The sequence below is a fragment of the Cryptomeria japonica genome, chromosome 9 (genome assembly GCF_030272615.1).
Source record: "Cryptomeria japonica chromosome 9, Sugi_1.0, whole genome shotgun sequence".
In the NCBI taxonomy this organism is placed as follows: domain Eukaryota; kingdom Viridiplantae; phylum Streptophyta; class Pinopsida; order Cupressales; family Cupressaceae; genus Cryptomeria; species Cryptomeria japonica.
Genome location: NC_081413.1, coordinates 217,789,361 through 217,799,416, shown reverse-complemented (window position 1 = coordinate 217,799,416; position 10,056 = coordinate 217,789,361). Strand labels below are relative to the sequence as shown.

The following is a 10,056-nucleotide window of genomic DNA, read 5'->3' as shown; positions in this document are numbered from 1 at the left end:
GATGGCTACAAAACCACAATTCAAAAGCCAAGTTAGAATTCTTTTGTAGAAAATAGTTCACAATTAACAACATAATTATGCATTTAACTTTAATTCCTTTGCAATTGAAATGTAGATTACCTCATCGGCTGATCCAGGAGCTAATGTCTTCACTCTCCTCTCCTTGTCACTCTTAGGAGTTTTCTTGAAGACATACTTAAATGGATCCATGTTATGGCCGTACCATGAAGGAGTCTATTGTAGATTAAATGTACAATTAATACAATGTACTAACATAAATATATCAAAAACACTTAAAAGATATAATATAGAGAACAATGGCGTACCTATGCCTGAGATGCTTCTCCAATGGATTGAGGATGGCTCACCATCGATGTGGAAACTAAAGCTATTACCTATACAAAAAAAGTACAAAGATTAAATACAATTAATATAATGATAAGTATTGAAGGTTAAAAACAATTAATTTTGCATATCAAACAAAAGTGTACCGGATCCTGAGATGCTTCTCTAGTGCAAGGAGGAGGGTTCGCCATTGATGAAATAGGTATGGATATTTCATGTATGAAAAAATTATAAGATTATAATATATCATAAGTTTGCATGTATGCGTGCATATAATCATGAAATCAAGAAAATAAAGTAAAGATACATACCTCCACCCTCTCTTGATCCGCGGGCGAATCAGGTGCATTCAACATATCCACAAAGCTCAATGGCCGCTACACATGTAAAATAGACAAAAAACACGAATCAATCTACAAAACCCAACTAATACTTGATTTTAACATTTTCAAACAATTTTACAACTAAAAATGTGTTCAATTACCTTCTTCACACGTTTTGGCATCTTCGAGGAATTCTTTTTCTTAGGACGAGCCCTAGACGCAGAGGGGGTACCCTAAAAACACAAAATTAACATGAGATATTAGTACAGATAATGAATTAAACATAATTTTAAAAATCTAAAATGAAATGACTTGCATATTCCATCAAAACAATACATAAAAAAAGTTGTACAAAATATGATACCGTATAGCCTTGTAGGCCAAAATCGATCGCTGAGAGCATGATGTCATCAATCTGGGACATTTCATCCCCTGTCAACACCTACAAACTAGAAATTGGACCAAGCATTAAAAGTAGTTAGTATATCTTGTATTTTTTTGAATTCAAAGTGTACTATTCTATTTTAACATGTTACAAAATTTATACCTCAGGCATCGAAGTTGCAGCTATAGTAACTGGGGGAGGTGTATGGGATACCGCTGTTGCATCCTAAAATGCATATTATTTGTCTCAATTTAAATCGATGTATAAATGAAAATTCATTTATGTAATTACAAATTTAAAGTGACTGATAAATAAAATGTTATGAATTCAAATCAACACACCTATGTCTGTGGCTCATGGGCAAACATCATGTCCATCAACTCAACTATTAGCGTGACATCCTCAACCGTGTGAGCCTGACATCTACAACTGCAAATCATGCACAAATGATATGAGTATCCATCTGCACCGACTGCATCATCTATCCCTGAGCATATCCCCAAGCAACTGACACACATATGCTCGATGGGCTCCATCGACTCTTTCAGCTCTAATGGGACAGCCTGTTGCACCTTGGGTTTGGGTGCTAGGGGGCGGCGACTCTCCGCGGCTAATCGCCTACGGGCTCCAAGTCTATCTTGGGCAGAGCCACCACCTCTACCATGAAACTCTCTCATGTCAAAATAGTTTGACCGCACATTGAGCACAAACTCACAATATATTTTTCTCAAAAAATATAATGGCACCTCATAATTATTAAAAGGTGGATCATCAAAGACCATCCACCACCTCTGCCAAAAAAGATTCTTCATCTACGCATTGGTACACCAATGTATGGGAAACCTCTTTGCATTAAGAGGTAATGACTGACCAATTTTGGGATCAACAAAAAGGGCACATATTTGTTGTTTAGAAATATTTTTGTTTTTTACTCCATTGAATGATAGCTCATTGGCATAGAATTGATGACACCTATCCATAAAGCTTCCCCATTTGGTAATTTCCATGGAAACAGCTATGGCACCACTAGCTAATGTTTCTAGGCTAGTGGCGAGGGATTGATGATGGTCAAGTTCAAAAGTTTTCAATTTTACAATCAATCTATTGATTTTAGACGTATTTTGTCCTAACTGATTAATTAATTCTTCCTGTTTTTCGGCTATGCGGTCAAAAGGAGGAATTGGGGGTTGTTCTTGTGGGTTTTCAGGAGGTGCATTTGGTTGTTCTTGTTCTGGATTAGAAGAATCTGGTTTTTGAAAAAAAAATGAAAAAACCTAATCAAAATTAATGAAATTAAATTCAAAATGTAAAACAAATTGCATAAACCGGAAAGAAAGACAAAAATAAACAAAAACTAACCTTGATCCATAGCCTAGAGGACAAATCTAGCACCCCGTTCACGGTTTAGGTGAGAAAATAGGGAAAAAATGAAGTTAAAAACGCGATTCATGGGTAAATGAGACCCAGTTTTTTTTAAAAAAAAATTTTTACCAGGCACCGCATACGCGGTTTTATTTGGATTATTAGCGTGTACATGCTCATTTTCCTTTGAGCAGTGCGTACGTGCTCATTTTCCTAGGCGTAGCGCATACGCGCTCATTTTCCTAAAAGTAGCGCGTACGCGCTACCTTTTCTAGGCTTGGGATGAACAAACCTAAACGCGTACGCGGGAATTTCAAATTTTAAAACCGCATACGCGCTGCTTGTTTTTCCAAGTTTTTTTTGGGTGGTGTCCACTTTTCTGGCCACCATCTTTGTGCACACGCCCATAACGAATAGATTTTAGTCCATGCTACACTTGTGAGTTGTAAACATATTTTATATGTCCAATAATGTTGTATGACTAAAATGTATATTTACAACCATCCACATGCATGTGTCCTACAACTAGTTTCAAAATCCTCCATTTGAAAGAAACATCAAAGCATGAATATTTTACACATGCAACAAGTGTTTGTTGAATTTTGGATAAGCATTGTCAATGTTGATGCAAGATGGTTCAACATATTTGAACCTAATATAATATTATAGTAGATTAAATAGTTTATGAGGCTGGATAAGATAATAATGTCATTTACTTTACTTACCATTTACAAATGGTTAGATCTACTTATTATAGATTTTGTATTTATTAAATTATCTATATATAATTTTTTATAAGCAAATGCAAAGAGTTTTATAACAATGGGGGTTTGGAGTTGGCTAGTTTTCCTTAGGGTGGGCATTCATGGTTTTTTGTGGGTTTTTTTTAGAAAATCTACCCCATAATCATTAATAAAGTATGATGAGTAATGAGATAAGTAAATATAATCTAGAGTTAAAGAGTCAAACACTTGACTAATTTTTTTCTGGTATATATCATGATTCTACAAGCATTACCATTAACACAAGTCCATCTATTATATTGCAACCAATCTAATTGTATCAAATAGTATCTTACATAACAATTAAAAGATATGGTACTATAAATGACAATTATAAACTATTAACTAAGATTATTTAGTCATCTCAATTAGTAAGAAATTGGATAAACAATGTATTATCACTTGCATTATAAAATCTTGGCTACTTTTTTCCTAACACTTGAAGTAGAAGAGATAGAGAATCATCAAGGTGATATCCACTCCGCCATAAAACATCAAGCTTCCCCATGCTACTCCACTAGAGAATCTTGACCCATCACAAATGATCTATCAATATGTGGTGCACCATGCATGATGTAATCAAGTTTACTACATGAATAATTATCTAGCTAGCATACATATATGATCATGTAATGCATATTTACACACTTATCTAATGAACACATTTGTATAGATGAAAATACAAATGAGTACAAGTAATGCACAAATTATGAATTGAATAAGTGGCAATCAAGGTTTATTCATAGATAACTTGAAACTCTACAAGAAGGATAAACAATATCCAAAGATAAAGCCCATGATCATGTTAGTTCAAATAACATATTGTTGGCATGTTGGTATAACTGATGGAGATGATGGTGTATTAGTAAAGGACTGTCGATGATGATATAATTATGATATGATACTTGATGATCAGTCATTTGTGTTGTCATTGATGGCAATCATGTTTTTTCCATGTTTGTCCATATTTGTCCATGTTTGTTTATGTTTGGTATGTCATCTAAGTCTAATGGTTAATTCTAACCGGTAATGGATTGAGCTGGAAAGCAAAACTGCCAAGTGACAGTGAACCGGTAAGGAGGAACAGAGAAGGAGATGGTTGTGGTAGTGATCTGTGTTGAGTCAAGTGTTGCGGTTTGGAATGTGTTCTTATGACATCATAATGAGTCGATGAATTGAACCACATCATGCTTGGAGAGCTAGAAATCATGTTTGTTATTGACTGTTGTATAAATAGCTAGGGTTTGAGAACCAGTATCAAGATCTTTGACAGGTGATGATTTATGGTTTGGCGGTGATTCTTTTCATGTTCATAAGTTGATGATGACGTGTCAAAATCCATGTGAAGAGATAAGATGTTATTTAAGCACATACAAGGATCAAATTTATTGGGAAGCAATGAAGTGCTTAGCAAAATGTGATAAGGGTTTGACAACTTATCAGATCGATGTGTGGTGATGACTTATGATCATTCAACAATTGTAATTGTCTTGTAAATTTTTGTAATGATCTGTATGATGATCTTTAATGATTTGTAATGAACTGATATGATCTATGATATAGATTCATTGTAGGTTAAGGTTTTGTAACCAACCTAATTGTAAAATGTATTTAGAACGAGTTTGAGAAGGTCGAGTGTGTCGGTAATCAGATAAGTGTGTGTGTACCGAACGAGATTGAGATGTCTGCATGAGAGAAGCAGATTATAGCTGACAAGGATATGTTATAAAAATCTATGAAGTTCTGAGTCTAGATCATTTATTTGTTGTTTCCTAACAGTTGTAGCAGCATTAAGATCCCTTAACCGCGTAGGTCCTAACAGGTCTAATTGTTAAAATCCCTTAACCAGGTAGCTCAAAAACTTGAGTTTAAATCATCCAGCGAGGTTAATCCTAAGAGGGTAAAGCTCCTTATAGAGCTAAGTTGTAAAATAACTTGACCGGGTGACTCCTAATAGGGTTTGCTCTTAACTGGGCATTGTTGTAAAGCTCCTAACAGGGCTAGGCTCCTAACAAGGCGCATTCCCACGAAAGAGTGCATATTTTGTGGATACCAATTCCCACTGTGGTTTTTCTCATTTGGGTTTCCATGGAAAAAAATCTATGTGTTCATGTTGTGGATGGATTATGCATTTCATGTCTTTACTTAATGATGAACACTTAAGTTGCTACCAATAATGTTTTGGTAAATCTTCATTAAGTGATTGTTAGATCAACCATCGATACTGGTTATGAATTGTTTTATGAAGTATTGTTCAGATTGGTGAAAGTGTGTAATTTATTGTTATCACTGATTCACCCCCCCCCCCCCCTCTCAATGTTAACCGGATCCTCACATTAACACAAATTACTAAAACACTAACATTTACTATGTAGTCAACTAAGGAAACAATTTTATAGCCAACTATCTCTCTAAATTCGTTCACACTAACTAATACCAAGGATGAAGAGTCTTACATCCTCATTTTTTAATTCCTCAATTCTAGAACCTTTCAAGAATTCAATCAAAGGGATAATATCATTCAATAAATCCAATCCATCACTTAATAATACATTTATATATAATGATGATACTCATTGAAGAGCATATATACATCATGCAAGTACTTATCAATTTCAATGTGTTGATTGCAATAAAACATGACAACATTCAAGTGGTCATAATATTCACATCCCTCAGCCAAATTTAAATATTTAATATGTTTCTAAAAAAGGGAAACTATGAAGAACAAAACCCAAAAAGCATTTTGCAAGAAACAAAAATGCACGAATAGCTTTTTCTACAACACAACTCACTAAACTACCCAGAATAGTAATTTGACCATAAGATAGTCTCGTCTTCATAAAGATCCTCTCATTAATCAATGTAATTTTAACTATTTATAGATTTGAAAGTGTATTTTTAGTCTTAGCGACATATATCTTTCATCTTATTTAACACTAGAATGATAAAAATACCTACTCTTAAAAGCACATTGATGATGGATGTCACATAATCTAGAAATACTAGTACATCTATTCATGCCTCTCTATTTTAGTATTTGATGTTAGTAGGCTAATCTTTCCACCATCCATAAATAATGAATTTAAATGGATGTAAAGTTTATCCAATAAGTAGGCATCAATGAGATATATTTTAACTATTGATTGCCCAATAAAGCCATTTTGAATGTTGGCAACAATAAAGAGAAGTAGTGACCTCAAAAGTATGGTCTGTTGGCTACAATTCATCTCATTACTTTTTATTCAACTCATTTGTCTATCACAAGTACTCTTAAACTATAATAATTGTTATTCTCTAATGTGTGTACAATTGATCACTATAAAATCTTTGAAAATGTGACATTGTACAGTTAGTAATGTTGAATTTTTTCAAGTTTTAACAATAGTATTATTTTCCCAAGATGGTATGTAACCCAATATCAAGCATTATTGTATTGTTTGCTACTTGTTGATTGAATAATTTGGTTAAAATACTAGATTGGGAGAAGTATCCCAAATTAACAATGTCTTCATGGCAATGGATGTCAAGAGACACCCATCTTTACACATGATTGGTGATTGCATTACTGTCCACCATACTTTTAGGATTTTTTATAATTGTACTAACACTTTCTCAGTATTTTGTATTTTATTATTGTATGGAAGATAATAATTAATACACTGATTCCCTCAGCATATATCCAATATAATTGGATCCAAAAGTTCAAATAACAAGTAACCATGGTTAGACCAGAAAGCCATTGTATTATCCATATTTGAATTAATACAATTGTGTATTTATCAATCAAGAAAAAACCAACTCCATAAGGATTATTCATATACTAAAAGATTTAGAGGGAAGCATTATCTTGCTCAATTATTAACCATGAAGGTACAAGCATTCTCATCCACCCTCGACTCTGGATTGGCATATTGCTAAAAGTTGAGAAATGTCTGATTCCCTCTCTCTTTTTAATTCCCCTCCTATTAGGCATAGAAAATTATCAAATGGTCCCTTCCCACCTGACACTGGCTGGTTAAAATTAAACTCTGATAGGTTGTCTAAAGGAAATTGAGGTCATGCAGATGGGGATGGGGTCATTAGAGATCCATTTGGCAAGGTGTTGGTGGCATATGCGGTTAATCTGGGCATTCAAACATCCAACTTTGGAAAGATGGAAATGACATACTATGGAATATCTATCACCAAGGACAAAGGTTACCAAAAAATCATTATAGAAGGTAACTCTAACAACGTCATCATGATGGTTCAAGGGAAAGCCACACCAAGATGGAGTACTAAGGACTTATCACCAAATGTCAAAGTGTCATGTCTAGTTTTGGCCACATTAGGATCAATTACAACCTTAGAGAGGAATAAGACTACATATGGGCTGGCAAACCACAACCCCTTCTCCAACGAGCTCAAAATATGGACAACACAACATGAGTTGCCAATTGATATTTGTGCCACAATACGAGCAGACATTAGTCCCAATGAGATGCAAATATATAAATATCACCTTTTTATGTATCTTCTTGCCTATCTTGTACTTCAATCATTTATTGATTTGTAGTTGGTTTATTAAATCGGGTGAAAGCAACTTTTCCCCCAAAACTATCTTTTGCCAATATTTTCCTAGAGTCGGTATTCGAAACCCTTTACTAGTCATTGTAATTGGTTTCCCTGCAAAAGGATTAACCATGGGTGGTGATCTCATTTAAACTGAGCCAAACAAATGTGGAAAATTCAAATTAAATGAAGCTCTTTGGAAGAAGGTCGAGAGAGGTAATATGACACCTTATATTGAGGGTATAAAGGGTTTTAGCCCTACCCTTTCATAATAGTTTTCCCAATCTTGGAATGAGGGTGAAGTTATTTAAGTTGGTGGTGTGGTTTTCATGGTATCTATGGAGTTTATTTCTATTGTGGTTGATCTTATTGTGGAAGGTGTGACCTTCCCCAAGAAACCAAAGGAGACCTACAAAGCTAATTCTATGAAGTTCCTAAAGCCAAGAGAGAAGGTGACTTGTCTTAAAAGTATCTTTAATAGACAATATTTTCTTGGTGTCTGGAAGGAGGTCACTCTACTTCTCATGAATTACATTACTCTAGGTGGAATATTTAAATGTTTTCACTCTTAGTTCTTCCCAATACTTAACCACCTCAGGTATGGAGTGAAAATTAACTTCCCGTACTAGATTTTTTCATCCATTTCTTTGTATGTTGCTATTGCAAAAGCCAACACTGTTCTTTCCCTACACCAGGAGTTGATATTGAAGCTAGATAATTTCCATCTAGCCTTAAACCCCACTAGTGATCCTTCCATAGACCCCTCTAGCCCTCTCACTAACCCCACCCTAGTTGTTGAGCTCTTCGAAAAACCATATTGCAAAGGTGCACGTAGCACTACCCCTATGCACAAAGGAACTCCTACACGTGTTAAACCTAACCAGTTTTCTAAAAAAAGAACTTTTTGGCCCCTCCCCCCAAGGTTATTTGTCTAAAGAGCTAGATGCAAAGGTTCTTGATTCCATAAAGTTAATTCTATCTCCATTTGTGTTAAACCTATTCCGAGTGGACATCAAATAACCATAAAGTGAATTCTACCACCCCTTCTACACCTTCTTTGGGCTCCCCTCTCCCCTCCCCTATCAATTCCCCATGGAAATGGGATTTACCTTTCCTTGCTAAAAAGGTGAATGAACTATGTGATGGTTACAATAAACATGAAGACATTATCCATTGGCTTCTTGACCAACTCAATCTGCAAAGAAAAAATCAAAAAGTTGGAGGCACTTGTTGAGGCGGATGTCGGAGCCTCTAGGTGGGTGACCGATGAAAAAGATCAAAGGGTCTGGGTGGTGGCCAATGATCCAATAGAAATACTTGAGAAGTGGCAAGGCATGGAAGAGGAAATTAAGGAGCTCAGTGCAAAGGTTTATTAGAAGGATGATATGAAAGAGACAACTAGAGCCATTGAGGAGGTTCAGGGTAACCAGATGACCCTCAAAAGAAAGATGGATTATATGATGAACCTTAATGCAAAAATGACAAGAAAGAGCTATGCCTCTCTTCAAACCATTCAGGAGAAACTTGATAGAAGACATGTGAAGAAAAGATGCCACATGGAATTGTCTTCTACCATTGTGACGGAGTCGATTGATTCCAAGGTGAAGACTACTTTGGAGTCCCTTGTTGTGTCTTCAAGAAAAGGTTCAAATAAAAGACTGTCTCTCTCTAAGAAGGTGAAAATGTTGAGCTAGGACTCGAAAAGTGAAAAATCCCCCACCAAGTAGACCATTGGTTCATGTCTTTTGTGAGAAGTGTGGTCTCTCTTTTTTGGCTTCTCTTTGTTGGTTTCTAGTATAGTTTTTTGTTTTGATTAGCGTATGGTAGACAATTGGTTTTTGGTTCCTTTTTGAAAATTGGTTCTCTAGTTGGGTTCTCTCACTCCTCGTGAGACCCATGGTCTATTTGCTTTAGTAGTTATGTAATAGTTCAGGCCTCTCCCATTTTTTATCTAATTAGAACCAACTCCATAAGGATTTAATAGCTCTTAACAAAACAATTAAAAAGTCTCTTTATGATTCTACATTGTTTCAAGCTACAATATCATAATTTATGTTATAAATCTATGTTCATAGGACAAAAAAGCATACTTAATGAAGTTGGTCAAATCTAATCAATGACTCCTTTGGTTGAAATAGGAAAACATCAATTGCATAATTTTATTGATCATGTAATCAATGATTCCCTTGATTGAAATAAGAAAACATCAACTTGAGAATTTTATGAATATAATTACAATTACAAATACAACCATTTTGGAAAGTTAGATACATTATAGTATACATTATATATCCTTATTTTATGA

The 10,056-nt window shown here is 34.8% G+C and overlaps 1 long non-coding RNA gene across 1 annotated transcript; it reads right to left on the bottom strand.

Annotated features, from left to right (window-relative positions):
• Positions 1 to 655: 655 nt before the first annotated feature.
• Positions 656 to 1,112, bottom strand: LOC131858088 (uncharacterized). The gene is made up of 3 exons (XR_009358887.1): positions 1,033 to 1,112; positions 830 to 901; positions 656 to 722 (listed from the first exon to the last, which is right to left on the bottom strand). It is a non-coding gene; the product is annotated as an uncharacterized LOC131858088 (long non-coding RNA).
• Between the last annotated feature and the right edge of the window lie 8,944 nt (positions 1,113 to 10,056).